Source organism: Chrysemys picta, chromosome 6 (genome assembly GCF_011386835.1).
Source record: "Chrysemys picta bellii isolate R12L10 chromosome 6, ASM1138683v2, whole genome shotgun sequence".
NCBI classification, from domain to species: Eukaryota; Metazoa; Chordata; order Testudines; family Emydidae; genus Chrysemys; species Chrysemys picta.
Window position 1 is genome coordinate 111237406 of NC_088796.1, and position 27260 is coordinate 111264665.

General features: G+C 39.6%; 1 long non-coding RNA gene across 9 annotated transcripts in view; it reads left to right on the top strand.

Annotated features, from left to right (window-relative positions):
- The window catches only part of LOC101945653 (uncharacterized), a 100894-nt gene that overhangs the window by 12444 nt on the left and 61190 nt on the right, over positions 1 to 27260 (top strand). Inside the window, exons 1-3 of one of the 9 annotated variants that reach the window (XR_010588689.1) lie at positions 22408 to 22636; positions 23963 to 24055; positions 24207 to 24382. The exons of 6 other annotated variants lie outside the window; for them this stretch is intronic. This is a non-coding gene — a long non-coding RNA (uncharacterized LOC101945653). Of the gene's footprint in view, positions 1 to 22396; positions 22637 to 23962; positions 24383 to 27121; positions 27200 to 27260 lie in introns of those variants that run through there. 2 more of the 9 variants (XR_010588687.1, XR_010588691.1) reach the window with 2 other exon arrangements.

Here is a 27260-nt window from a genome sequence, read left to right on the forward strand (position 1 = left end):
TCCCGCGGCAGCGCTTTGAAGTTTCTAGTGTAGACGTAGCCTAAGTGATTTGACCAAGGTCGCACAGTGAGACAGCTGGAAAATGAACTCAGAAGGTGAAATTCTCTGCTATCCCTCTAACAGGAGCAGCACAGAACTTTAGCTGGAGGGGAGAAACTAAAGTGGCTTCAAGCACCTTAATGCCTTTTGAATGCTGAGTTGCTCCAGGGGCTGGAGAGGCCCCCAGCTTAATTTAGACATTCCTGGGGCCTAAGTCACAACAGTCTCACTTGCCTGATGTATGGGCCTTAGGGCTACCCAGAATCTCTGCAACATATCCAGCCCCCTAGCACATTCCTCTGGCTCCCAACTACACACCCAGTATGCCCCCTACACCAAGACTTGTGAGGGGATCCTCGGAAGGTAGCTGTCTGTGTTAGTGGCTGTGTTGGGAGAATACTCTAGCCAGAACTGGGGATTTTATAGTCCCTTCTGCCCAGCATAAAGTTGCTGGATTGGAGGTGAGGATCTCACTCAGAATTCCTGGTTCCCAGTTTCATGGTTGCATTATTTTTAAAAATATATTTAATAGCCAACCCCCAACAGTTTCATACCACATGCATATAATGACGTGCATAATTATTCTGATCTCCATGACTCTGGGCATGTCTGCACATCAAGCTGTTGGTGTGATTCCCAACTCCAGGAGACATACCAGTGCTAGCTCTGATTGCAGGCTTGCTACAGGGATTGTCTGGAGCTGCTGCTTCTCGACCCAGAAACCCCAAGCTCTGTAGAAATAATACAGTCGGATACTGCATTATCATCTTCAGAGATTCTCCCAGAGGGGAGAGAGACCGGGTACATCCCCACAGCCAACCCACCCCTCCTGTTCCCCGTGCCCACCCAGTCTCCCCTGCCTTTATCCAACGGACCACAGACTCTGCATAGATGTCCATGTGCTCAAAAAGGGAGAGGGATAAAAGTAGAAATACAGTACCCCAGAGGTAGCTAAGCTCCCCCTTCTTTATCAAAAGATTCCTTTCCATATAGAGATCTATGGGGGGAGTTGTGGGAGTCCGTTTTATCTTTTTTTACATGCATTAATCTTAGTACATTGCCAGAATGACCCATTGTGCTGAACAATGGACAAATGGACACATTTTTGGTGAAATGTAGTTTACGCAAGCTAATTTAATAAATTGTCTATAAAATAAGGCTATAAAGACCACACACCAACCATGGCTGAATGGCTGATACTCCCATTTGTTAACTACTATAAAAAGAATTTTAAAACCCAGACATTTTGGTGTGGAATTAATCTGCTGTCAACTTGCAGAGTGGCAGGTGATTTAAAAAAAATAATAAACAATGAAACTGAAGCAGGAGTGTGTCCAGTAGGTATTTGAGGAACAAATAACTGAACAATGGTCAAGCTTCTTAGAAAGCATGCCTTTAATATGCAAGCAGTTCATTATGTTGTGCATATCATTTCAACAGGCTGATGATAGAATAGCACTTTTATTGTTTGCTGTGAGGTCAGAATTCATGCTGCTTTGATGCAAAACACAGCTAAAGTTGAGCCAATTTTATTTAAACTTAGAGAAGATCATTTCATTTTTTCCCTCTTTCTAAATGTGATTAAAACAGTTCTCTGTCAAGAGATCTTTGCTCTGTCAAAAATCTGTTTCCGACTGCTAAATTCTGTATGGCAAAGGAAACTTACAAAAATGCAGTGAAGCCTTCTTTAGATGGATAGCCCTAATGGAATAAATTTCAGGTGGGCCAAAAGGTTTCAAGAAATAGAAAACTGAATGGATAAAAGAGTAGAGCTGTTAAAATGAAAACAGTTCCTATGTAATAAATCTCAGTATGGGCCATATATTCCTCACTGAGGCAAAATCCCAGGGACATCCAAAAATCACTATAAAATTTAATGAGCAACCTGTGGAGTTTAGAATTTAATGTCCTTTTCAGAAATGATGAGGGATGTTATTCTTGCACTGAACAAGCGGTCTCTTAAAATATTATAGGACAGATCCAGATCACTCTATGGTCCCTTTGATCCTGCAGACCTTACTTAGGTATGCCCATTGATTTCACTGGGTGTTTGCCTGAGTAAGGGCTGCAGGATTTGACGTTCACCGATATTTGCCATGTTATAAATAAAAAGGACTAGGAATTCAGTAACGTCAAACTAGTTCCACTATTACTTGGATCTTCTTGTATTGTATTAGTACTGCCATATGTGTGCATCTCCGACAGAGCTATCAGTTCTTTGTCAATACTCTTTTTAAATTTAATCTCTTACATTTGTTCTTTTATGGTACTATTTGAAAAGCTTCAAAACATACCTAGCCAGTGTAAGATGTAATGTAAACAGAACATTGTGTGTAAGGTTGACAGCTTTAAAAAAGGAAACAGTCCCACAACGCAGGAATGGGAAATCCATTAGTTTCCTAACTGACTTCAGTGAGGAACTTGTGGGTTACCCGTTCCCACAAGTTAACTTAATCACAGGAACCTCGGGGCCCTGCTCAGTTATTTCCCAGAGCACAGTTTGACCAAAACATTTTTCTTGACGTACTGTATATAAAACAAACTCTAACTCACTTAAGAACATGTAGTGAAAGATTTTGTTTGTATGTATGTACATTTATATACATATAGGGTCTGAACCAATACCCATTGAAATAAATGGAAGGACTTGAAATTTAGATAATTAAAAATAATTTGCACATAATTTTATCTAGGAGCTTACAAAAAATATCAATTTCCCACAAAAATACACAGTTGTGAATTTTTTGAAAAAGAATCTGCTGCACCGACTGCGCCTTGAATATAGGATTAGGAGGCAGGAGTTCCTGAGTTCCATTCCCACATCTACCACTAATTGACCTTAATGCTTTGTACTTAGGTAGCATTTCACAAATGTTCTATAGAAGGTAGGTATCATTATCTTATTTTTATAGATGAGGAAACTGCAATTTTGAGGCTGTAACTGACCTGCACAAGTCACACAGCAAATCAGTTTTGGAAACAAGTTTAGAACCCAGGTCTTCTGACTCCCAATCCTATGCCAAATTTATTAGGTCACAGTGCTTCCCAAAGAAGTCAGTTTAGGACAAAAGTTTCAAACTTGGATGTTTAAAGTTAGGTATCCGAATGAATGGCCTGATTTTTATAGTTGATGAGTATTCACAACTCCAGTTGAAGTCAATGAAAACTAAGTCAGTCAAGCAGGATTTGGCCTGTAGGTAACTGAGTGGTATTAGTACTATCCTGTGAAGCTGGGAAACTGAGATTCAGAGAAGATGTGGATTGCATGGGGGGCAGTATGGTCAAGTGAATTAGGCATAGACTTGAGAGAGTCCTGGTAGCATGGTTTTCTTATCCAGATGGGTAAACTGGTTAATATGGAATATATTTTTGAAATTCCACCAAAGTGGGCAAAACTCAGTGCTGAGTTTTGCTAAAGTGATAAGTTCAACTAAGTAGATTTAATCAAAGCCAAAATATATCTGAAGTTTTGTTCCGCTTTAATCAAAACTAATCACAAAAAAGCAGCCCATACAACTGTAGAAATTACCATTTTTCTATTTGATTTGTTATTTTAGTAAACTTTAATCTAGCCACTGGCAAATACCATCCGTAATGTAGATTGGTCTCTAAAATGTCAAAACTAATGAAAACAGAACATACATCCAGAAGAGGTAAATTTGTCCGTGGCCACTCCTGTTGATTCCACTGTCACAGGCTTAGCAAGTTCTCCTGGTTCATCAACCAAAACTGAATCACAGAGCAAAATTACCACCTTCACTTGTGTTAATCTTTGTCAAATCCAAAATATCTGAGTGTAGTATCAGTGCTCTCTCTACTCTATCAGAATATTTCAGGGACTGCTGTCTTTTTCCCTCCTGGTCCATCAAATGGATACATGATAGACCAAAACCTATCTTCCTTTCCTCGCATTCTGTGGATGGCGCTCTACAGGGGCTTTATGCAGAAGGCACTGCATGCACTTTTGGGGTGAGGAGAGGAAGGGGACTTTGAAGAAATACAGAAGGGAATTAATATAGCTATGTCTTAGTTACCTCTGAGTTTCCTCCCCGGTCAGTACTGAGCAGCTACAGATGGGCCCAGCCAATGGCAGTATGATTCATATTGAAGCAATGCTGGTGCAGGAAGCATGGGCCAGAATGGCAGCTTGGAGTCATACTGTCCACATGGATGGCTCCTTACTCCACAGATCTGGGGGTGCCCTTCTCTGTGGATCCCCAGGATTTGTAGAGTTGGGAGGTCTCACCCCTCCAATCTGTGAAACCACTGACTATTCTCCCTGAGGGAACAATGGACAGGAAACTCCATGAGCAGGGCCGCCCGGGGGTGGGGGAGGGGGGCAAGTGGGGCAATTTGCCTTGGGCCCTGCAGGGGCCCCCACGAGAATATAGTATTCTGTAGTATTGCAACTTTTTTTTAATGGAAGGGGTCCCCGAAATTGTTTTGCCCCAGGCCCCCTGAATCCTCTGGGCAGCCCTGTCCATGAGATGTCTTTGAGCGTTTTCCTGCCCCTTTACTGCCCATTCTATGGGCTTCACTGACTCAAGGAGACATCTGCCCAGGATTGCTGGATAGCCAGATGATAGGAAGGTATTTTTGCTTTACCTCCTCCCATGACTCTGAACAGCTGGGTGTTTTGACACTTCTCATTTTCTAGTCTGCAATGGGAAATATGGCCAGCTTAAATGAAGGGTATAAAAGCTAATGAGGTATAGGTGGATTTTCCCCTTTAGTTATTTCTGGTGATGCAGAGTGCTGAATTTTATACACCTGAGCCTTCGCCTTGAATGTCTTGTACCTTGCTACCAAATAGATTTTCTGCTTAATCTATTTCCTGGGGACTATTTTCCGGACACGAGGCTTTGAGTTAACTTTCACCTTTTGATGAGAATTTTCTTGCTGTGATCAGAAACAAGCCATTACTGGAGTCAAGTGGAGGTGTTTCATAGTGTCAAGGATAAGCCATGAAAAGGAGCATGCATTCAATGAAAATGGATTTAGAAATGGATTTAGAAACTGAACCTAATTTATGTATAGAGCAACATTTTAAAAAGCTGTCTACTGAAACCGTATAAACAAATTCCCTATTTGTATGCCAGTGGGAACTAAGATAACTAGTCCCTCTTACAAGGTCATATACTTGGTTGTATGTACATACATATGGGATATAGACATGGAATTAATGTACCTGCTTCTGAAAATTCAGTACGCGGGGGTAACTTTGTTTGATGCTGTTCTCAAATCTTAGAGCAGACTAATGTATACATTTTCTACCCAAAACTAACTGGGAAGAAAGTTGACATGCTACAGGGACTATTAAAACATAATATCTGCAGGCAGGTAGGCAATGCAGAAGAAAGAGGGTCCTTCTGCTTGGCACTGGTTTTTTTCAGCTTGATCCAGTGTCAAGTGAAGTCAGTGGAAAGCCTACTATTGGCTTCAGTGGGCTTTGGATCAGGCCCTTCAAATGCAATACCCAGCTGCTCACCAGACAATCTCAGCATTTCAATCTTATCCCTTCCTGTGGATTTTTCAAAAGAAGGGAATGATTCAGAACCAAATTTCGGAGTGTAGCTTCTTCTTTAGGTTCCAACTGAAAAAAGCATAGCACCTAGGCGGGGTTCCCGGCATTTTATAAACAGTAATTTAATTATTCAATCCCTGGATGTAAATTTTTAAGCAGACATTTCTTGGAAGTATTGTCATTTATATGGGATTCCCATGGACACTTCTTCTTGAAAACCAGAGTAATTTCTGTTTAAAAAAGGAAGCTTGTTGTTTTAAGACTTTTTGACTGATGAACAAACACACAACGGATGAAAAGCTCGTTTGGTTAAGAGCATACCATTAATTTCAAGCTGATCAAACATCTTTGGTGTAAAGATGACTAAAATATAGATGAGAGAGCAAGACACATGCATTAACTCTTAAAGCACATGCTTTTTGAGTCATTAAGTCCACAAGTCTTACAGTTCCTGGAATGAACTTGATTATTTTCCATGATATTCATTTTAGAATGGACATGCTTTTAAACTTAGCAAAATTACAACGGCTCATAAAAGCAAAACTTGAAAAATAATGCAGAAACGTCTCTCCAGGCAGGTAATGTTGATTGAGAACTCAGACTCCTCTAATTTAAAATGTCTTTGGCTTATTGTGTTTTTTTTTTTTTTAGTTTTAGTTGCTCTGGGAGGCCAGCCAACTGATACTAAAAGGAAAATATAACATGATTAAGATAGCATGTTTTAGCTAGTATTTCACTTCCTTTTCTCCCCCACCCTTTTTGTATGTTTCTCTTTCCCTGATTTTCTGTCTTAACCTTCTCATTCATTGTTTTTATCATTTATGGACCATAGCAACATTGGGTTCAATTCAGTCTTTGGGTAAGCAGGTTTGAATGCCATTGGCTTAAATGAAGCTTGCACCCTTTTATACTAGACTTGACTTTGGACCATTGACTTCTGAGTAGAATTAAAATGGTTTTCTCTTTGATATAAAAGGAGATGTTCATGGGTAAGGATAGGTTAGAGCCATCCCATGAACTAAACCTGAACCATTCACACAGCTCACTTATTCCCCCACTTGCTGCAATGCTTAAGTTCATTTCAGCTGTTGCTTCCTCTCCCCACCTTAGGATGGGAATTCAAAAGGGGTGAGGATCTTTTCTTATTTGGGCCTAGAGACTGTTCTTTACTATTTCTTGGCTGACTTGAGCCGTAGACTGGAAGCTAAACATCATGTTAGGTATCTAGCTCGTAGGTCTTCTGTCAGAGACAGAGTGATCCAGTCTCTGAAGCACAACTAACTGGAAAACCCCACAGGGCAGAGATTGGTGCAGTGAGCCTCGCTTGCTAGCCACATTAGACTCTGTAATTGGGGGGTATTTTTGCCCAGGCTGCACTATGATTCTGATTCTGCAATGTGTTGCATGGGCGCCGCAGACACACAATGAATTGCAGGATTGGGCCGCCTTCATCCCAGTATAACTCCTGTCTTCCGTGGAGATGAATTTGGTCCTAATTCATTAGCTGCTTATATTTATTTGTAACTGATTCATAACATATTGAAAACTTGTGTGGGTGGCACAAAGAACTTCTATAAGAGCTGCTGTTGCTAGACCCAGATGCTGAGAACTGGCTTCAAGACAAGTAAACTTTAAACTCTGAGGCTTCTATAGTAAAGATGGGGGGCCTCCCTCTCTCTCATTTTTTCCTGTTATTTTTAATTTGTGCTTGTCTTCATTTCAAATGTTTTTTAAAAGTCTAATGGCTTTTTAAAAAAGACTTCCTCCTTGTTTTTATAAAATTTCTTATTTTCTGACATGAAGTACAACCTCCCTCCTTCTCCCATCAACACATGGGACACATCCTGAAATCTTCTCTCAGTACGTGACCTAGCAGACCTGTACTCGTGCAAGTAAACCATAGATGAGTAGACTTCCCCCATCAGAGAGGATCTCTTGCATACGTAAGGGTTGTCTTTACTATTAGGACCTTACTAAGACTACAGGATTTTGTCCTCTGTATTGTTTAAATTTGAAATGTAGCGTTTTATATGTGAGATTTTTAGTGCACAAAAGTCAGGCTGTTCAGAATTAAGCTTTTCTCAATAACCTCATCTCCATCTCCTTCTGTGTATATGTTATGATAAGATCCTTAATTATATGATCACAGAACAGAAGGCAAATGTGGTGTAATATACATCAATGAATAGAATACAATGGAAAGGAGCTACATATTTTATATATCTCTAGGGTTAATTTTTAAACATGGATTTCTTAATTTCCTCCAGCTAGATGGTCGACAAATAAAAGAAGCATTTACGTGTCAGCTCAGAGGATCCAAGGACATCCTGCTAAGTAGCTTGTATTTAAAAACTGGGTTCTCTGAATTCACATATTGAAGTGTTTATGAAAGAGTCTTTGTGAAAATACTTTGAAAGGCAAGTAAAAGAATAAAATGTTTTTATTTTATAATGGGAGATCTTTCACTGTTGTATACGAAGGAGGATATTCTGATTTCCACAGCATTGTAACTTTTGGAGGGTTTTTTGGCAGTTTATAAAGCAATATGTGTCATGTTTACTTAGAGAGTATTCTGTACCCTGCTGAAGTAAGCAGATGTTTGCAGAATTGTCAATAGCATTTTCCAGAATTTTGCTTTCATAAACTGTGATATTGTTCCACTTAGCTGCCAATTAGTTTAATAAGTTAGGGCGGGATTTGCAAAGCTGGCTAAATAAGTTCAGAGCACAAGTCCCATCAAAAGCAAGTGGCACTTGTGCTCTTAAGTCTCTTAGGCACTTTTGAGACTCTTCCCTTTAATAAATATTTGTAAGGGACTCTCCTTGTGCCTTACCAGTAATATCTGCTGTTTGAATACAATAATACAAAAGAAAAAATTCAGAGAAATTTTGCACAGTTTAAAGCAAAATTTGCCAAAATTCTTACACGTTCCTGTTGTTTCTGGACATGTCTCTAAGCACTCCGGGAGAGGGAGAGAGGAGAAGCAGACACTACTATTTCCCAACTTCTTACACCAGGCATCTACCGATCTCGTGATGTCCACACCCATCATATGAACATGTCATTTTGTTTTCACTGTTAATGCAGTTTCCACTGGTAAAAGCCAAAATAAATACTTGGAGAACTTATATTACTGTATTCAGTGATCATACCTTTAGGACTGTAGCCACTTCCAAGACTGGAGTAAGAGGCAGTTGATAACTTCCCCTATATGCAGGATTTTTAGGCAATGTACATGTATAAATACAGCACAATTAGTTAATGTCGGAGTGCCACACAATCATTGCTGCATGACGTAAAATGTATCCAAACTCTGTAGAAAACTTGAAGGAAAAAATAAACCTATTTACATTTTACATTATAGCTGTAATTTAATTCTCAAAAACATTTCTAACTGCTAATTTATTTGGACTTTGTTCTATGCACCATGTGTAACTTAGGCCTGGTCTACACTACACAGTTAAGTCGACATAAGGCAGCTTAAATCAACCTAATTATGTCAGTGTACACACTACAGCCTTGTCCCGCTGATGTAAGCGCCCTACTACTCTGACAATAACTCCATCTCCACAAGAGGCGTAGGGCTTAGGTCAGTGTAGTTAGGGCAACGCAGTGTCTGTGTAGACGCTGCCTTACTTACATTGGCTGTTGGCTGTCTTGTCAATTTCTTTTGACAAGAAAGCCAGACAGCTAAAGCCCGGCTGCCCTCAGCTCCCCACTCTCAGCTGGACTGGTGCCCAGAGGCTCCCCACTCAGGGAGCTGAGAAGTCTGGGCAGCTGCCCCATACCCCCACTCCTGGCTGGGAGTGGGGAGCTGATAGCTGGGGGCGCAGCTGGGCTCCCAGCAGAGAGCTCTGGCTCTCAACCCCCCACACTGCCCTTGTTCAGTCAGTGGAAGAGCTCCTGGTGAGGATGCGCACCACCAACTGAAGGAGGGCAGTGTGGACATCAGCCACCGCAGTAATTACATAGGCCGACTTAGAACTATAGTGTAGACATGCCCAACTGTAGCATGGAAATGAGAGACAAAGTCTCCATTGTGGAATCTTCTAGGTCACCTTCTCCTCCATATGAGATTAGACTCCAGAGGGGCCCCTTGTGTAAGTACTTGCTGAAGTGAGTAAAGATTGCACAGTCTAGCCCACTCACTGGGGCACAGTTCAAGAAGTGGGGCAAAGCTCCCATCAACTTCAGTGGGGGCCAGGATTTTACCCAGTATGTTTCAGTTGCTTTTCAGCAGCTTTAACTTGCAAGGGCTTTAGCCAATAGTACAGATTAATCAGGTCGCCGTAGTTCTCCTCAGCCCTAACGCCTGTCTCAGATGTCTCCTGGCTAACAGAAACCATCAGTAACAAGGCTTTTCTTCAGAGATTATTGTAATAGTTTAGGCTGCCATTCTCCACTTTGGTAGCTAGTCATGGCACGGTGGAAACATGGTGATCCTCCATATGCATTGTTTAATCATAGCGTATTTTTGAAGGCAGATGAAAGTTTTAAGGTCCCTTCTACATTTCCTAGTAAAGAAATATAACCAGTCACATAGACAGGGTAAAAGAACAGATACATTTTATTTTATAACAAAAGCTTAAAGAACCTGGGGAAAGATTTTGAAGAAAAGCTACGCGCACAACAGAACAGGCAGTAACATATACACAATATAACATGAAAGCTAATATTAAATATGAAAGATGCAGTTAACATGGTCTCACAGACCCTAAAGGGAGGAACCATCATGATCATCTAGTCTGAACTCCTCCACATTGCAGGCCACAGAACCTCACCCACTCAGTCCTGTAATAGACCCCTAACCTCTGGCCCTCAAATCATGATTTAAAGAGCTCAAGTTACAGAGAATCCACCATTTACATTAGTTTAAATCTGCAAGTGACCTGTGACCCATGCTGCAGAGGAAGATGAAAAATCCCCAGGGTCTTTGCCAATCTTACCTGGGGAGGGGGGTTACTTCCCGACACCAAAAATGGTCCTAGTAATTCATTCTTCACTTCAGCTATACATGCACTATGTTAAGAGTGTCCCCAGGTAATCTGATTCATCTATCTTTTGTCCTTCTTACATATCAGGAGAACATCTTCTGATAGTAGACCTTCATTCCTCTTTCCAGGAATTCACTTTCAGAGGCCAGTCTCCAAATACTTCCATGACCTCACTTGAGTTGTGAGCAAATAACTATTTCCAGCTATGTCTTCCTCCAACTGACCTCTCCTTGTTAATTTGAACTCTAGCTCTACCTCCAAACTAAATGCTGCTAGGGTACCTTGACATGTCCACAATTTCATCTTTTTGTCTGTCCCTGGGCTACAGAGCTTCATTCCATCACACCACCATTTTAAGGATCATGTATACTTTAAAGTATTCTAGAATACCATTTGGCTTTTGGACAGTGATGATTTTTTAAAATTTGTATTTATTTTTTTATTTATTTTATTTTGTAGAGCAGGTAAATCTAATATTTTGTGATCTGCTGCACTGTCCATTGTAATAGCCTTTGGAGTAGATGTTACCGTTCTGGGTGAAAGTGTCCATATTATTCAGTAAAACTCTGTGTCTGTTGTAAAATCAACATTAAAAGTGTGCTATTTGATTGTGGGCAGAGTCAGCAATAAAATTTTCAGTCTGTTTTCAAAGTTGCTCAAGCAGCATTTCTTCATGTGCCTACTAGAAAAAGAAGAGGAACGGCCCCTGAAACTTCTAGAGCAGCAATCAAGGGGAATGAGGGAGATTCATTTCTTCCTTGTTCAGTTTTTTTTTTTTTCAGTTTGAGTTGTTACTTTCTATTCTAGTTCTTCAAACTGGTGTTACTCTTATTAAAAGAGAAGCACCACTCTGCCTCACCATGTGACACCCTGTTTTGTTTGTCTATGTAGGGCCTGCTTGAGCTTCCATTGAACTCAATGACAAAACTCCCAGTGATTTCAGTAGGAGCAGGATTGGACCCTAGAGACGTTGCAGTATATCAAGTAAAGAGGTGGATAATAGGCCCTTGGCCCCAATCCTGCTCCCACTGAAGTCAAGCTCCAATGGGACTATTCATGTGAGTGAAATTATACACATGAGTACGTGGTTGCAAGATCAGGGCCTATGTGACACAGAAGCAAAAGGAAGAAGTGTAACATGGGTACAGTGGTCAAGGCGGTAATTGTCCCTGAGAAAAAAAAATGCTTGAATAAGACAGTGAGAGTTTGTCAGGGTTGGTGGGCTATGTGTAAAATATATGGAATATATGAATGTTAAATAGCATTAACAACCCATGAAACAAATATGGTTATAATACCAATAGAATAGACTGAAGGGTGAGGGAGTTGGGTAGGAAATTAAAACAATGCACCTGTAAATTCCAATAACTGTTTGTAGGATTGGGTCCAGTATTAGTAGTAGAAGAAGAAACAAGCAGCAGTTGTTAACTGACAACTGACCCTTGATAATGCAATCAGAGATTATTATAATTCATCAGATTGAATTTTGCTGATTTGAAAAAATTGTATGAATTTCCTCTCTTGAAATGTCTTATAGGCAGCAAAGTCTTACAAGTAAAATGAGATTATCTAGGTTCTAAGCGCTTTGAGGCAGAAACAGTCTTTGTTGTGTGGTTGTACAGTGTGTAGCACTATGGCGTGCTGGTCCATGACTAAGGCCTGGTCTATACTGGGGGAGAGATCAATCTAAGTTACGCAACTTCAGCTACGTGAATAATACGTACTTAGATCTTCTTACCGCGGTGTCTTCACTGCAGTAAGTCGACTGCTGACACTCCCCCGTCGACCCTATGTGCGCCTCTCGCTCCGGTGGAGTACTGGAGTTGACGGGAGAGCGCTCGGCGGTCGATTTATCACGTCTTCACTAGACGCAATAAATCGACCTCTTCTGGATCGATTGCTCTGGAGGTAAGTGTAGACATGCCCTAAGAGTTCCTAGGCAGTACCACAATACAAATAATAAATAATAATCTCAGAAAAGTGTAACTAATATATTTACACACCAACCTTGTTCAATAAGTATGGTCCTCTATATCCACAACTTGAATGTCTTATTTCTCTCAGCCTGTTTTCTGCACTAGACCTTCCACCTGTCCCCACCTCTCCAAACAGACAGATGTGAGAAGAAAAGCCAGCTTCCCCAAGACAAAAGGAATTTCCTGCTATCTGCATGTTAACAAATACACAAAAACAAGGTTTGAAGACGTTCTAAAAAACCTGAGCCAAGAAAGGAAGTACTTGAATAGAATAAGAGTGTAGGAGTTAGCTGTTGGCATATTTGCATATTAGAGGGTGATTACCTGGATATTCATCATTGTTCTCCTTCCCTAAAAAGTTGCAGCATTAGCAGCATTTCAAAACAGCATGCCTGGCCATACCCTCTAGGGTGGTGATGTATGTAATTCATGCTCTTAAAGTGTGGTGGTTCTCTGACACATAAAAACAGCAACTTTTACCTTCAGAACTGCTTTTCTGTGCATAGTTAGTCATGATGGGTGAGGTAATAGCTTTTATTGGACCAACTTCTGTTGGTGAGAGAAACAAGCTTCCGAGCTCACACAGAGCTGTTTTTCAGGTCTTCAGAGTGTGGCAGCTAAATCCAAGGTGGAACAGAGCGTTTAGCATAAGTAGTTAACACATATTTCAAGGAACCATTCCAGGTGAAGTGGCTGGTTAACACGTCTCCAGTTCTGGGGGGAAACTTGGGAGAGGGTGATTAAGTGGGTTATAGATTCTTTTAATAAGCCATAAATGTATAACTTTGCTAGATCCTAAAAATCATGGACTGAATAGAGTTATTGCATTTATATCTTATTACAACAATCTATAACCCACCAACCCCCGTTCCCCAAGCTTCTTCTTCCCCCTCCCCCCAATGTCTCTCTCACCAAAGTTGATCCAATAACAGATATTACCTCAGCTACCTTCTCTCTCTAATATCCTGGGACCAACACATCTAAAACAACACTGCCTACAATGTAGCCATGTCTGATTACTAACAAAAATGGTCTAATTGTTTTCACTTCTATTAATACAGATGTGCCAAACACAGCTAACCAATATCTTCAAAGTTTCTATATAGAACTTGTGCAATTTTCAGGTGTATTAATAAAAAAATCCTTAAAAATCACTCATGCGAGATTTCTCTTTCTATTTGATTTTCCCACTTCCATAAAATCTGGTGGCAATTTCTAGAAAAATCTCACCCTCCGTTAAAATTTGGGTTCTCCTGTTTCCCTCCTGTATTGTATTAAGGTTGCTGTGAAGAGTACAGGATATTTTTCAACATTCTCATTTTTAAAAATTCATAAAGCATAGTGTATTTCGTGTTCTTTCCTAGCAGTAACTATTTTTCTTAATGGTGGATTTGGGTAACTTTCAGAGCAGTGAATAGTTATTTTAATTTTGGCATGGGAAGTGCTACAGTGGGAGCACCTTTGTTGTCTCCCAAGAGTCTTTCATTGACAAAAAGTGACACTAGATGTGGAGGGCAGATTTGGCAGTGATAGAGATGGCATCTGTTGTAATATACCATGTTGAAGGAATGTCCCCTGCACTGCAATATTTATTTTAGTCGGGACCTCTGTTCTGTCCTGCAGCCACTTAGTAACCAAGATTAAGTTCAGCACTCAAACTAAAGTAACTCTCCAGTACTGTTACAAGGGGGGTGTATTGAGACAAGTTATTCTTTGTAGTAGGGTATTTTCATTTTACGTTGTCTGGGTTTGGAGGTGGTGTGTGTGGGTGCTCCTCACCCAGCCAATTTTGTTCTCTGTTCAGCGTCATTAACCTTTGTGCATTGCATCAGCTGAAGCTTGAAAAAGTTCTCAAAGCCCTGGTCTTTAGTTGGTCAATCATCACATCCTGTGCTAAAAGAGGAATCTTTTACCTTTTGTAGAAAGTAAAAATGTGAGCATAGCCCTAAACCCCAGCAACACTTTTATTAAAAAATGATTAGAGTTATATTTTTAAAAATTAATTGAGTGAACAGTGTCATACTGACAACCCTGGACTATGACATTCGCTAACTATCCCCAGAACTATTATGGAATGAGCTTCCCCATGCTGCCTTAGTAATCTGCCCCAACCCTAACCTGGAGCGACTGCTTCTAAGGATGAGTGTCTGATTTTGGCTCCATGTTGCTTAGACAACCCTCTCGGGCCCAGATCCTCAAAGGTATGTAGGTGCCTAACTCCTCCTGATTTCACATGTTTCTGATACGTAGTTAAAAGAAAATCTAAGCTTTAAAAACAAACCATCTATTAATGAGGTCTCCAGCAGATCCATTTCAGTTCCTTTAGAGGCTGACAAAAAGTGGAGCTGGAGTTACAGTATCTGAAGATATTCTTGTACAAAATGCAGTGCTTAGTTTATGGGTCTGGGAGAGACAAAGAGAGATCTTGTTTTGAAATGTAAACACCCGACACTGTATGAATGCCAGTGTCTCCTGGTGAGGTTTTTGTACATTACTGGAAGCAAATGCTTGCCACACAGAGGCCACAAACCAAAATCCTACTTCTGTCTAGAAGACTTTTCAAAAATAGTTTCACTGTCTGCTTTAAAACAAAATAATTGATTACCTCTCGTTATTGTAAATATGTTTCAATTTACTAGTAACTGTGCTTACCCAACCAATGTTTCCACTGTGGAAGCTCAAAAGCCCCTCTCTTTCACCAACAAAAGTTGATCCAATAAAAGATATGATCTCTCCCACTTTCTCTATTTCCACTGGCAGCCAAGAGTCTCTGAATATACAGTATTATAACTACCTCCTGGTTCCTTACGGGGCACTATGTTCACCCTCCAGTACAACATGCAGGCAGTAAAAGGCTCCATAATCCCCACAGCACAGGGGAGGGGAGGGGGGGGAGTAGTGTCCCAGGTTAGAGATAGAGCTAGGTGGGAATTTTTGACATTTTTTTAAAATTGAAAAACGCTGATTCATCAAAATGGAAACTTTGCGGCAATGTATCAGTTTCAACAAAAATTTCATCTGGCGGTTTCTCAGATCCGGGATGGAACTGCTAGTCAAAATGAGAGGGAACAAGTGCCCAGCATAACCAATAGCCCAGTGGGTAGGGCACTCACCTGGGATAGGAGAGACCTAGGGAGGTTGTGCAAGGTAGGTTCCCCATAGATTGTGGCATTGCTTTGTAAGGTAGCACAGTATTTGCTTACATGCTGACAGACATTTGGCAGGACTTTTTTCTTGGCTATTAATTATACACTGTCAATGCTGTGCCTTTTTATATGTTTTTACCTGCAGCATACTTGGAATTGGAGGTTAATGTATAGTTGTACTGCCTTTACTTTGAAGTTTTGAAATATTCTCTCCATTTCCATTAGCAACATCCTGTGATATATCTTGTACCATCTTATTTGGCAATACTGGCAATATACTGGGCTTTCAAGTCTATATTAATTTTTATGTTAATTTCAAGACTGTTTTCAAAATCTCAACTGAATATTTTATAAGCAGTCTAGAGAGGTTAGATACATCTTTCATTAGAATTTATTAAATGTATTAATTAGGTTGAGATTTTCAAAGCAGTCTGAGTCTAGAAATTAATACAGACTGGAAAATCCACCACTTTGCCAGTATTCCCAAGTGAGATGGTATAAGCTATATAACAGTAAATCAAAAAATTCATTCTTAATGGAAGATATGTTCTAATCCTCTACACAGCTTTGAAAATCTCAACCTGATAGTTTCTTTTTGACTTTTGATTAATCGCTTCGAATAGAGCTCTATTTATTTGATTCAACTAGGACTCGATTCTTATTTACACTAACGCTGCTTTGCACCACTCTGAAAGTGTAAAGGGGCCTTAAAGTGAGTGTAAATGTAATTTACACTTGCTTTAAAGCACCTTTGCAATGCCAGAATGATGCATAGCGACCTTAGTATAAATGAGAATAAGGCCCGTAAAGTTTTTGATGGTTATAATTGAGAGTTCCTGTGACTAAAGATATTATTGAGGGCAGATGATTACATTTTAGTATCTTAGATAACCTTTTCCAAATATTTTGAGGATGTTTTGTGAACTGGTTGCCTAGTAAATGGTTGGGTAGATCTGACTATTTAGAAAGGGTCTGTATTTTGGTTGAAGCTGAAATGCCTGGGCTTGTTTAATTTCTATCTAATGTTGCTGGGGATTCGAGTGATACCAATCTAAAATTGCTTTGCTCACAGTTAGGCAAATTTTATTTATGTGTATGCCAACTTCAATCTCATAGCAAGGGCTTCTAATCAGCCAAGATTTTCCAAAGTCACTCGTAATTATGAGTGTCTCAAGTTGTGTGTGGGACACCTTTAAAAGGGACTGATTTTTCAGAGGGTGGGTATTCAGCACTTCCTGAAAATCACTCCCCTTTAATGTGTCCTGAATTGGGCACCCAAAAATAACTATGTTTTTTAAGCACCTCCTTTACGTAGGCCCATTCCACATTGTCAAAGGCATTTTGCAGGAAGACTATCCAAACATCCTGGTTTATTGGGCCTATGTCTGCAAGCCCATCTAGAAGTTGTCCTATATTAACTAAAACATGAGTCCAGTATAAAGCTTGTCTGGCCTTTGTGGTTCACATGTTTAGAATCTTTTTTTTTAATTGCTATTGGCCATAACTTGTTACTCTTTTGAGGTCTAAATTTAATCCTCGAGCTGAATGAATACTAGACAAAATATTTGTTGTCATTATGTCACAACAATTTAACAAATAGCATTTTAGCAGCTGGTAACCCTGGTCAATCACTGCTAAAATTAATCATTGAAAAATTTGTAAAACTTGAGTAATTTTCTCTTTATTCAGCAAAGCACATCAGCACATTCTGAATGTTAAGTACATGCTTAAGTGCTTTTCAGAATCAGGGCCTGATTCCGTCTAACAATTCCACCCTGGTCATCAGTTGACCCAGAGCCTGTTCCTGATTTGGCTGAATAATGGGGAGATTTAATTACGGTAATCAAGAAACTCAAGCATTCTGCTGCCGGAGCCTGCTGCTTCTGATGGATGCAGGTGCTAATAAAATGTATTTTATAAAACCCGCTAGCTAGATCTACTGTATTATTTGAAATGTCCCCAGTTTCCACTTCTTTAATAGTTGAGATTGGATTAGGGTCTTTCTTGCCTACAAGTAATCTAGCCAACTTTTCCCTGCTTTATTAGCTGAGCATTAAAGTTTTGTTTTAAAGTAGTGTAGCATGCCCTCTTTGCTTGTTTACTAAAAGCTCCATCTCTACTCAGTACCTTTTGATAAAAGTCCCATCTGTTTTAGCTGTATTACAGCAAGCCAGATGTCACTTCTCTTGCTTTATTTTATTTTCTAGTTTATGAATTTATCTTTGATGCATTTTTTTTATGCTAGATGAGCAAGTCTTTGCTGCATTGCTGCTTCTCCAGTGTCCCCATTGCCACAGTAGCACATTAGGGGAAACTGTCCTCGAGGTAAAGTTTTCTTGTAAATAATATTTTTAAAATTCTACCCCTGACAGAAGGAAACTCGGAAAAGCACCATATTCTGTATGGTATTGGAAGAAAGGAGGATCTTTTACTCCCAATTCCAACTGCAAAGTGATTGACACACATGCTGATGGTGCAGCAATTCTTATAGTAAATACCCGTGAGGATGAGCCCTGGCATTGCTAGGAAATGATGCGTCCTAGAATAGTTTTTGCTGATAGAAGCAAACCATGTGATTTTAAATAATAATAATAATAAATATCTCTATCCTAAAGCTACTACGTACCACACAGTTCCCTTTTCCAGCTATATTTTAACTAGCAGCTTGTAGCAGCTTTCAAGTACGAATACTTGTAGCAGTTTCTCCATCCATTGTTGGATTAATCATTGCACCAAGATCTCCTGCAAACCAAAATATTTGGGTGGTATTTTCAAAGACACAACTAGGCACCCAACTTCCATTGACTTTAAATGTATTACATTGACTTCCAATGGAAATTAGGCACCTACCTGCCATTTGTGCCTTTGAAAAATCTTCCCTTTACATTTTTAGGTGCAATGAGGACACACAGGTTTAGCAAAACTGACACCTTCTTTTATCTTTATGGGTTTTCTGACTCTCTATTTCTACCAGAGCAGCATGATAGTGACTCTGTCAATCTACCATTTCACCGGTAAAAGCTGAAAGAAGAGATCGTGTTTCTATCTTTTATGGGTCCACCACAAAAAGTAGAGACAAGCTTGTATTGTACTGCAAAGTCTTTTATGCAGACACTGTATGAGCAATTGTATGAGCTCAGGCTTAAGAGAGAAATGTGATAGTATCCTGAAATTCAAGGAAAACACAGATCTACTGTAGCTCAACACACTATAATTAGGTTACTTACAACTAAAATGGTGAATGAGACTGCTTTTCAGCAATCACATATAGTATTTGATGGATGAAGTTGTAACTTAGCTCAAGTGAAATGTTTGTCTAGAACTACAACTGCAGAGAAGGAAAAATAGCAGAGCACTAGAGTTTACATAGCAAACTTTACCCCTTTATAGTAAAGGCAAACATTTCCTCCAGATATATTTATAAGCACCCACTTTTCTAGGAGAGTTATTATTTTTGATTAATAACTAGGATGTAATTAATCTCCCTGGAGTCCTGGAGGATGGTACAGTTTGTTGTTTGCTGCTCTTTACTGCTGACAAAACAGATTAATATGAAATGGAAACTAATTATTGTAAAACAGTGCTGCTAAGTTTAAATATGAAAGCCAACACAACAGAGCATGAATAGAGTAGAATAACATTTGAATGCATTTTACCCCTACGTATTTTTTTTCAGAATGAACAGAATTACCTGCCAGATTAAACATCTCAAAGTCTAATACACTGCCAGAAGAAGTCAGATGAACAGATACATAAAGAAACTAGGGATGAGAAAACCTGATGAAGTTCTGGGTTCACAATTTTTTTTTAAGTTTTGTGTAAAAAAAAAAAAAAAAAAAAAAAAAAAATCCCGTCGTATTAACCCTGGTATTTTTCAGGGGAAATTTAATTTTAAAACTACACCTTTTTGTTTTGATTAAATGGAAGCTTGTGCTATGCAAATCAAGACCCTGGCCATGCTAAGACTTAGCAAATGCTTAACTTTATGCACATGAATAGCTCTCCCACTGAAGTCAGTGGGACTACTCACATGCACTAGTGGGACTACTCACATGCCACTTGTGGCATTATTAACATTCCGTTGGGCCCCAAAAGACTAAAATACTTTCTCCTGTGACTTGTCTAAAATTATAGAAGGATTCATGAATAAGATTCCTTGGACTATATCATCAAATGTAGTATGTTGTTGCTATTTGTCCTCCTCACAAGGTATTTTTCTAATGTAGATTTTATAGCACAATCAGTAGGCAAATAATTACGTGGTTCAGAGTACAGTAAACTCTATTAATTTTGAATGACTTTATAACTCAGGAGATGGTTGGTTGGTCTGTGAGTATTGGCAAATTTGGTTTAAGAAATATCGGAGAGCTGATCTGATGGCAGGGATTATCGTACAGCGGAGGGGTTTTGTTGATGATTTTTTAAACTATGCAGGAACAGGAATATTTGTTAACTACTCAAGTGGTATCTTTAATCTGTTTTTAGGAATCTCTCCATTTCACTTGATCTATTTGAAGTCTATAAGGTCCTAATAGCCCAATACATTCACACCAGAGGGAAATCAGAACGTGCTTGGATTCTGTGGCGTGTGAACTTGACTGGGTGGGTGGACAGATGGCTAGCTAGATGGAAGTTTTATTACCTACCAAATAATCCTGCCCTTTGTGTTGTCTTCCTGTATGATGTTCTAACTATAAGAACGTCTCAAGGAAATATCAGCTTTTAAAGAACATTTATCTTTTACACTGATGCATGTTATAAATTTGACACCAGTAAAAAGTACTTTGCCCTAACCTTGGTACAGTCTCTGACTGAACAATGGTACCTCCAAGGACCTTTCCACTAGCTTAAACATGCACAAAAAACACTAACATTTCAAAAATACATATAAGCACATTGACAGTTGGTAGCAAGATATCAAAAGTGCACTTTAGAGTATGCTCCACACCAATCTGAACATTTCAAAAATTCATTTAAACTGCCCTTACCTTTTAATTGTCTGGATTCTGAGTATCTTTCCAGGTGACTAGCTTTTGGATGATAGTAATTACACAGACACACACATACACACACACACATTCGTACGTTGTGCTCCTCTCTCACCCCATGCTCCAGATATTTAAACAAAACACACACCTCAGATAATTCCATTCAAATACTGTGTTGTTCAAATAGGTTGAAATTTAGCAAACTGAGTTCTCCCAACCTTAAAGGAAAACCTTTAAGGCAAGTCCCTTTGAGACACGCAGCTTTTATTCAACCTATGACATTGTCATCACGCTCCTTCCTGGTGATTAATTTACTGTTATCTTTCTTACTAATCCCTTTCATGATTCTTTTAAATTAAATGATGAGGAAAACATCATTGTTATGGACAGGTGGGAAAACCTAACCCTAAGGGAATCCATTTCCTCCCTTTTCTGTTACCCCTTCTCTGTTTTCCTTTCCTGTTTCATTTAATTACTACGTAGGAAGGATATAATGCAAAATGTCGGCTGAAGTGACTCATATCCTGGGTTCGCCGGGCACACCTCATCTTTGTATTTTTTACACCCACAGTTAAATGCAGTCTCATTAAGAATGACAAATTATATGACAGGTTCCCAAACAGTAGATGTCTGAGAAAACAGAGATGTTTCATGTTAATGTGTAAATGGGTCAAGTTAAAAAAAATAAAACTTGGGAATTCTTGCAAGCTCCGCTCTCAATTCAAATGGCTTAAATAAAACCATTGCTTCTGCCTTTTTCAAAGAGAGAACATACAGTTTTCAAGAGTTTTTCAAGAGACTGCTCTTCAGTCTATCTAGGTTCTTTCACTAAGGCCATGTCCATAGGATCTGAGCACTCTACAGATTTATTTCAGTAAATACAAGACACTCTCTTCCATTCTGCAGAGTTTTATGTCATTTCATATTTTTATAACCTCTTAAGGTTCTCACTTTGCAAGCTATAAATGAGATTTTTTAAAGAAGGTAAATTAGTGAAGTGTTTGTTGGTAATGTAATATGCTAACTTAGGGGAAAATATTTAGTTTTGATTAAGAAATATCTTTTTTATCAATTACATATATTATAATTAATGACCATGATGAAGTGTATGTATCATATTATAAGCAAGGCTAATCGCCCTGCCTATTATTTAGTTTTCTTGCCATTTCCTATTATAGGATTTTGTTTTAAGTTGCTTATAACTTTGGCAAAATTTAACCATTTAGCTAAAATTTCCCATGCTGAATGCCTAACATGTGGGGACAACCCCAATATCTCCAGCCCCCCCCCCTCCACCCCTCTGCAGTGCCAGGTGGCATAGCCCTAACTCCCGGGGGCCCCTCAGTGCTGGGTGGTCCCAGCCACCCCAAGTCCCCACCGCCCTAGCCCCAGTCCCAGCAGGGCTTCCCTGAAGAGAAGCAGCCTGCCTGGCTGGGGCCCAGGGCAATCATGAGGGGGCTTCAGGGGGCCATGCTGGGCTGTTTGGGGAGGCATGGCCTTCCCCAGCCTATGCAACATACTGCCTATGCTTTGTAATCTTAATAGTATTTTTTAACTTAGTTTTTGCATGTGTTTTATTTTTATATATATATATACACACACACACACACACACACACACACACACACACACACACACACACACACACACACAGATGTGCCATACATGCTCACTGATTAAAATACAAGGCTCAGCTCTGTATTCAACAAAAGTTTTTACTCTCTAATGTCTGTTCAGTGGCCTAGGTGAAATGAGTTGTTGGTCTGAGTCCAGTTTGCACTTGATAGTTATCACCACCATGAAAAGTACCACCATAATTACACCTATTTGGTCCCCTTTTTGACAGTTCCAGGAGAGAGACCAGGTTCTGTCCTTTCTAATCAGAGTTAAGGCATCTTGTTGAAAAAGTGTGGGCATAGCTGCCGACTCGGTGGGTGCTCCGGGGCTGGAGCACCCACGGGGAAAAAAGGTGAGTGGTGAGAACCCACCAGCAACCCCCCATCAGCTCCCCCACACACACCCCAGTGCCTCCCACCTGCTGGTGGGCCCTGCGGATCAGCGCCTCCCCCTCCCTCCTTGTGCCTCCCGCCCACCGCAATCAGCTGTTTTGTGGCATGCAGGAGGCTCTGGGGGGGAGAAGCGAGGATATGGTGCGCTCGGGGGAGGGGGCAGAACTAGGCGGGAGGAGGAGGGGTGGGAAGAGGTGGGGCGGGGTAGGGACTTGGGTGGAGTGGGGGCGAGGCCTCAGGCAGAACCGGAGGTTGAGCTCCCCCTGGCACTTTGGAAAGTCGGTGCCTGTGAGTGTGGGAAAGCTTGCAGTGCCACTGGACATGTTGTATCTGTTCCTTGGATGTACATAGGACTTCAGTCTCCAAGGCTAGCAATCTGCCACCTTTCATTAGCACTAAATTCACATGAAAAATTTAAAACAACAATTAGATAAATGTGTTCCAGCTATATTTGATATTGTGTCAAGGTATAGACATTAGCACTTATTTGAAAATAAAATGATTTCTAATGGTAATTACCATCACATTATTTATGAGTAAGCTTTCATTTAGGCTTTTACCCACCCACTGTGTGTATGCACAGATACTTAGACACATACTTTGCAGGTCTGGACACCTGTGTGCTAAGAGAATTTCTACCTGCCCAAACACTTTAAATTGTCTGACCCCGACAGGTATACAGATGTTAGAATTTGAAACCATAGACCCTCGACTTTGCATGTACAAATGTTACAGCTTGTGCACCTTCAGGTTTTAGACTATTTAAAGTGCTTGTGCGGGTGTTAGATATTTTTATATTGCATGTGCAAGTGTAAAAAAGGAGTCCAGCCCTTGAAAATGTAGGCATTAAGCTATGAAATAGTGCACGCACACACCTGTCAAAACGCTGATGGTCATTGACTCTAAGTACAAATCATGATGTTTTGGAAATGACTAGAGAATGTGATCTTCATAAGTTTTGGGATTTCAGTTCAAATCTTACCTGATCTACTGGAACTCACATTGGAAACCACATACATACGGGGGTGAATTGTGTTTGTTTGTTTTTTGCATGGTTTCCAATATTAATTAGTTAATTTTAATTATTGTTTCTGTACATTATCCGGGGAATTTTACTGTCTTTCATTAAAAAAAATAATTTGAAAATTCTTTTTGGCAGTATTCAACCATCTCAACTAATTTTACACCTGCATCATCCCCTCTTCAATCCCATAGAAATTAGTTTAGAAAGATAATAGTTTGGGACTTCATTACCTTTTGTTCTGAGTCTGTCCTGCTTCCTACAGGCAGCCATAGCAAGATGGAAGCCCTGACAATATGACTGTAATTGGGCAGAGGCATGTTGAGATTCAGCACCACTCTGGAGGAACAAGGCCTTTGTAAGGTTTACCCTGGTGTCCCACACACCAAAGATTTGCTGGCTTTAAGGATCAGCTTTGCAGCCTCTTCCATGGAGGGGGAAACCCCACTTCCAACCCCCTCAGTGGAATGATGTGGGAAGATCTCTCACTCTGAAATCCTGTCTCACAGGTTTTACCACAGGATCCGTGTTTTTAAAATATAAGAATCTTCAGACTGTAATTCTGTAATACTGAGATGGGAGTACACTGATGTAACAGAGAAAAACCTTTGTCAGCCTGGATATGTACTGACCATGCAAGAAAAAGAAATCACTTATAATCAGCAAAGTGCTAATCAAGGAGCATGTAAGTAATTAAGGAAAAGACTTGGATGGTGAAAGAAGTGGGAGGCCATGTCTGAGCAACAGAACTTCCAGGAAGCCTTGAATAAATGAAGTGTTTCTTGATCATTGTTGGACTTAGTTCTGCATTCCTTGCACACCCAAAACTTCTAGTGAACTCAGTGGGAGTTTTGGTAGCACAGAGAATGCAGCATCGAGTCCCTTTTTTAAAAATGGAAGATGGATAATGGCAAACATTTTCCATTCTGTTTTATTGGTGCAGGTATGGCAATGTTGCTGATCAGTATCAAAGTGCCAAGTTTAGGATTGTATTTCCAATGGTTGTATTTAAAACATTTCTCAGGTTGAATTATTTTGGTTCCAGCATAATTCTCCATTGTACGTAGAGGGAACCTCTCTGGAACTGGTAGAAAGTTCAGATCTGTAGAAATACTTAATGTGGTCAATGTACTACTATTTATTTACTTTGTGCCAAATCCTTCGATCCAGTCTTCAGTAGCCACTTGAAAGTGAATGCAGGCAAGCAGGACTCGACCCTCAGTCCTATTTAGATATTTAATGTCTTTGAAGGTTTTTAAATAATGTGGCTACCAATGTGAGGTCCTGCTCAGATTCACTCTGTGACATTGGGCAAGTGACTTCACCTCTCTTTGACTCTGTTACTTTCTATTTGTAAAATGGAGATGACAATACTCGCCCATCATGAAATGTTTTGAGATCAGCAGGTGGATAAAAAAGCTTTGTAAGTGAAAAGTATTGTAAAGTATTATTGGTAAAACTCTAGCTATGGTACATACATGGCCTTCCTTGCTGGAGTTACTGAGTGCCTTTCTGTCTTCAATGCGTTCAGCTTCACAATACCCCTGTGAAGTATGGAAATGCCATTGTCCCATTTTTTACAATTGGAGAACTGAGACAGAGTGAAAATAAGTGTTTTGCCCAACATCGCACAGGCAGTCTGTGGCAGAGAAGGGAACTGAATGCAGGTCTCCTGAGTCCCTGGCTAATGCCCTAATCACTGTACCATCCTTGCTCTTGTTCAGATTCAAATCTTGTTCTGCATTTGGATTTCAGATACCTCCTTATTTTGAGGAATTCAGATCATGAATATTTTTGTTCATGCCCATCTCTAGTGAAATATTAATTATTTGTGTGATATTTTCAGTAATATTTCTTCTTGTTTTATACTAAATATATAATATAAGCATGTTGGTGACATCAAAGAAGGCTTTACAAGCTACTGTTTAGATTGTTTTGTCAATCTGTGGTGGAAGAAAATTGCATAAATATGGGATCCCATGAAATAGTCATTGTCTTTGCTCCCTACCTTGTGATCTTTTGTCAGCCCTAGACAAAATGCAGCCTCAAGATGACAATTGTGTAAATTATACTCTTTGAAATGTGTAGTAATATCGCAAGGACTGGAGCAATGTAATGTTGTATGGTGAGTGTTCAGTATGTGGTGATCATCTCAGACTGAATAAATAAACATGAGAAGCAAGTGACTTTCAGCTACTTTTAAGATTCCTTCAAGTGTGTGTGTGTGTGTGTGTGTGTGTGTATAAGTCTGACTTTTTCCCCAAAATATTTTCAATGCTAATAGAGTAAAAAGAAAGAAAACTCAGCTCCATTAAACAAACTCTAGTATAATATATAAACTAGAGAGAAAACAAGTTACATTGCAAAAATATAAAAGACAAAATGATTGCTAGGATGGTAGTGTTGGTTATAAATAGGTGTTTGAAGTGACTCTCATATAGGCACAAGCTAAGCTCTTGGTAGCACAAGATTTTTTAGTAGTACCATAGAAATTTAGCCATAGTCACTAGAGTGAACCCCTTCTCTTACAAAAAGTACCATGGAATCTTTAGCATCTATCCAAAGCAGAAAGGATCTTGTTGTTTTTGAGGTCTCCCCTCAAGGACCCACATACCACAAAATGGATAAAGTGAAAGACACACACACAAGGTGGTGGAGTCTCCTTCCTTGGAGGTTTTTAAGGCCCGGCTTGACAAAGCCCTGATTTAGTTGGGAATTGGTCCTGCTTTGAGCAGGGGGTTGGACTAGATGACCTCTTGAGGTCCCTTCCAACCCTGATATTCTATGATTCTATGAACATAGATTATGCAGCTCAGGAGGAAGAAATGATAAACTATATCTGCAGGGATTAGAAGTTGTGTTTCTAAATAGTCAAAGGAATTTATAGGGCACCAGAGTAGCCAATAGGAATTTTGTCATTGACTGCAATGGGAGCATAGTTACTTCCTCTGTTTTACACATGAGGCCAGGGGCATTGTCTCTAGCTTAACTGAGTGGTTTTGTGAGCTGTAAATTCGGTGTATAAAGTTTATGAAGTTAGAAATGTCCTCATATTAGAGAGAGAGAGAGTGTATGTGTATACACATATATATCATAATGAAAAAAGAGATTACTTTGCAACAATTTTGACTCCAAAAGACCTAATTCAGACAAAAGATTCAATGGAGTCAAACAGAACTTCATCCTAGTAGAGAGTGCAAGATGGAGTCCCAAATCTAATATCAACATATCTTTTGATAATTGGAAAAAATGCAAGTTTTAACACTGATGGGTGTTGTCATTTATGAAGACAGCAAAGCTGTAGAATTTGCATTAATTGTCAAAAAATGTAATGACTGTACTGTTTAACATTTGGCATGCAGGAGACCTCATCGAGAACAAATGAGTCATAGAAAAAACTAGGTTTACATACAGTAATTAACTTTTCTTTGTCCTGGTCTCTGATCTGTTAAGTGCTGGCACTGGGCCATTACAATGAAGTAGAAGATGAAGAAGACAGCAGGTAAGAAAAACTGCCTCCTACTTCTTCTTTTTTTTGTTGTTGTTGTTGTAATTTCTCTCCT